This window comes from Malaclemys terrapin, unplaced genomic scaffold (assembly GCF_027887155.1).
Source record: "Malaclemys terrapin pileata isolate rMalTer1 unplaced genomic scaffold, rMalTer1.hap1 scaffold_111, whole genome shotgun sequence".
Lineage (NCBI taxonomy): Eukaryota > Metazoa > Chordata > Testudines > Emydidae > Malaclemys > Malaclemys terrapin.
The window spans coordinates 15,001-17,500 of NW_026530201.1; the positions used below are offsets into that span (position 1 = coordinate 15,001).

The 2,500-nt window shown below is 70.7% G+C and overlaps 1 non-coding gene across 1 annotated transcript; it reads left to right on the forward strand.

Moving 5' to 3' along the window:
• The first annotated feature begins 1,748 nt into the window (after positions 1-1,748).
• On the forward strand, positions 1,749-1,867 carry LOC128829712 (5S ribosomal RNA). The gene has a single exon (XR_008443419.1). It is a non-coding gene; the product is annotated as a 5S ribosomal RNA (ribosomal RNA).
• Positions 1,868-2,500: the final 633 nt, after the last annotated feature.

The window sequence follows — 2,500 nt, forward strand, 5'->3', positions numbered from 1 at the left end:
TCGAAAGACGGGTCGAAAAAGCCAAAGCCCCGCCTTCGGCGGTACGAAACTGGAACCGGGCGCCACCTCGTGGTTCCCTCGGTCGGCCGAGACGGCGTTGGGCGACCCCTTCCGGACATCCGCGAGACGACCGGCCGTCAGGTCAACCCATTCGCTCCAAAGGGGTTGACCCGGTGGCCGGGAGGGGACTTTGAAAATTTTTCAGACTTGGAAAACTTTTTTTTTTTTTTTTTTTTCCCCCAGCCCGCTTCCTCCGGGTTGACCCGGTGGCCGAGCGTCTCACCGTCCCCGGACGCAGCGAGGTACTGCCTCCCGGCCGTCAGGATCGGGCCCACGGAAGTCTGATTTTTTAAAAAAATTTGCCGACGCCACCGCGGAGGGCTACCCGGCCACCCCGGGCCCCGGAGCCGGAAAAGGGAAGAAAAGGATCGGGCCCACTAGAGACATGGACCCGGCCGCCAAGCAGGCCGCCCTGGGCTCACCCTCCCCGGCCGCAGCGAGGGACATCCTCCCGGCCGACAGGATCGGGCCCCTGGAAGTCTGGGGGGGGGGGGGGGAAATCCGCCCCACGCCTCCGAGGAGGGCTGCCCGGGCGGGCCGGGCCCCGGAGCTCGGAAAAAAAAAAAAAAACACCCCAAAAAAGGATCGGGCCCACTAGAGACATGGACCAGGCCGCCCTGGGCTCACCCTCCCCGGCCGCAGCGAGGGACTGCCTCCCGGCCGACTGGATCGGGCCCCTGGAAGTCTGGAAAAAAGAATGGAACCTGACGCCTCCGAGGAGGGGGCGCCCAGGGAAGGAGGGAGATCCGGGTCGACCTGGTGACCGGACGGGAAAGCGGCCACCGGGCGTGCCCGTTCAAACCTAGGGGTTGACCTGGCGGCCGGAAAGCAAACCGGCCACTGGCTAGCCCCGTCGGCAACCTACGGGTTGACCTGGTGGCCGGGAAGCGAACCGGCCAGCAGGTGAACCCGTTCGATTCCACGGGTTGACCTGGTGCCCGGGAGGGGACTCTGAAAAATGTTCAGCCCTTTCGGCTCGGGGTTGACCTGGTGGCCGAGAGGGGACTCGGACGGCAGGCAAGCCGCCCTGGCCTCACCCACCCCGGCCGCAGCGAGGGACTGCCTCCCGGCCGACTGGATCGGGCCCCTGGAAGTCTGGGGGGAAAAAGAAAATGGAACCTGACGCCTCCGAGGAGGGGGCGCCCAGGGAAGGAGGGAGATCCGGGTTGACCTGGTGACCGGACGGGAAAGCGGCCACCGGGCGTGCCCGTTCAAACCTACGGGTTGACCTGGTGGCCGGGAAGCGAACCGGCCAGCAGGCGAACCCGTTCGATTCCACGGGTTGACCTGGTGCCCGGGAGGGGACTCTGAAAATTTTTCAGCCCTTTCGGCTCGGGGTTGACCTGGTGGCCGAGAGGGGACTCGGACGGCAGGCAAGCCGCCCTGGGCTCACCCTCCCCGGCCGCAGCGAGGGACTGCCCCCCCTCCACCCACCCACCCCCCCCCCCGGCTGACAGGATCAGGGCGCACTGGATGTCCGGGACAATATTTTCCCCGACGCCGGGGAGGGCGGGCGGGCGGAGGGGCTCTGGCGGCCAGCCCGGGCCCCGGAGCTCGAGAAGGAAAAAAGGACCGGGCCCGCGAGAGACGGGGGCCCTGCCGCAGGGGGGCAGTCCGACCGGGGCTCACCGTGCGGCAGGCCCGGGCGTCGGCAGGGGAAAGCGGGCGAGGAGGCGCGGGGGCCGGGTGCCTACGGCCATACCGGACCGAACGCCCCCGATCCCGTCCGATCTCGGAAGGTAAACCGTCCCGGGCCTGGCTAGTACTTGGATGGGTGACCGCCTGGGAATCCCAGGTGCCGTAGGCAGCTTTTCCCGGTCCGAGCCAGCTCTCTCTCCTTTTCTGGGGAGGAAGGAGAGGGGGGGGACGGGCCGGAAAGCCCCTCGTCGCTCCTGCCGAGTCGGAGGTCGCGGCCGCAGGTCACGGGTCTGGGCGCCTGGGGTCCGGCTCCCCACCCGGCTTCCTCCGCGGAGGACCCACCGAAGCCGCTGGGGGAGACCCCGGGCATGGGGCGGACTGGCCCGGACCCTCCCGGCCGCCGGCCCGCAGGACCGCCCCGAATCCCCCCGCCCCGCGGCCACCCAGGCCAGGCCTGGCCAGGCGGGACGGACGGCGGGTGTCCAGCGCCCAGCGGCTTCCGCCAGCGGGGACCCACGGCCCCCAAAGCCGCAGGGGGAGGCCCCGGGCCCGGGACGGACTCGCTCGGACCCCCTGCGCCCGGGCGCCGGCTCGCGGGACCGCCCCGAATCCCCCCGCGGCCACCCAGGCCAGGCCTGGCCAGGCGGGACGGACGGCGGGTGTCCAGCGCCCAGCGGCTTCCTCCAGCGGGGACCCACGGCCCCCAGAGCCGCAGGGGGACACCCCGGGGCCGGGACGGACTCGCTCGGACGCGCTCGGACCCCCTGCGCCCGGCCGCCGGCTCGCGGGACCGCCCCGAATC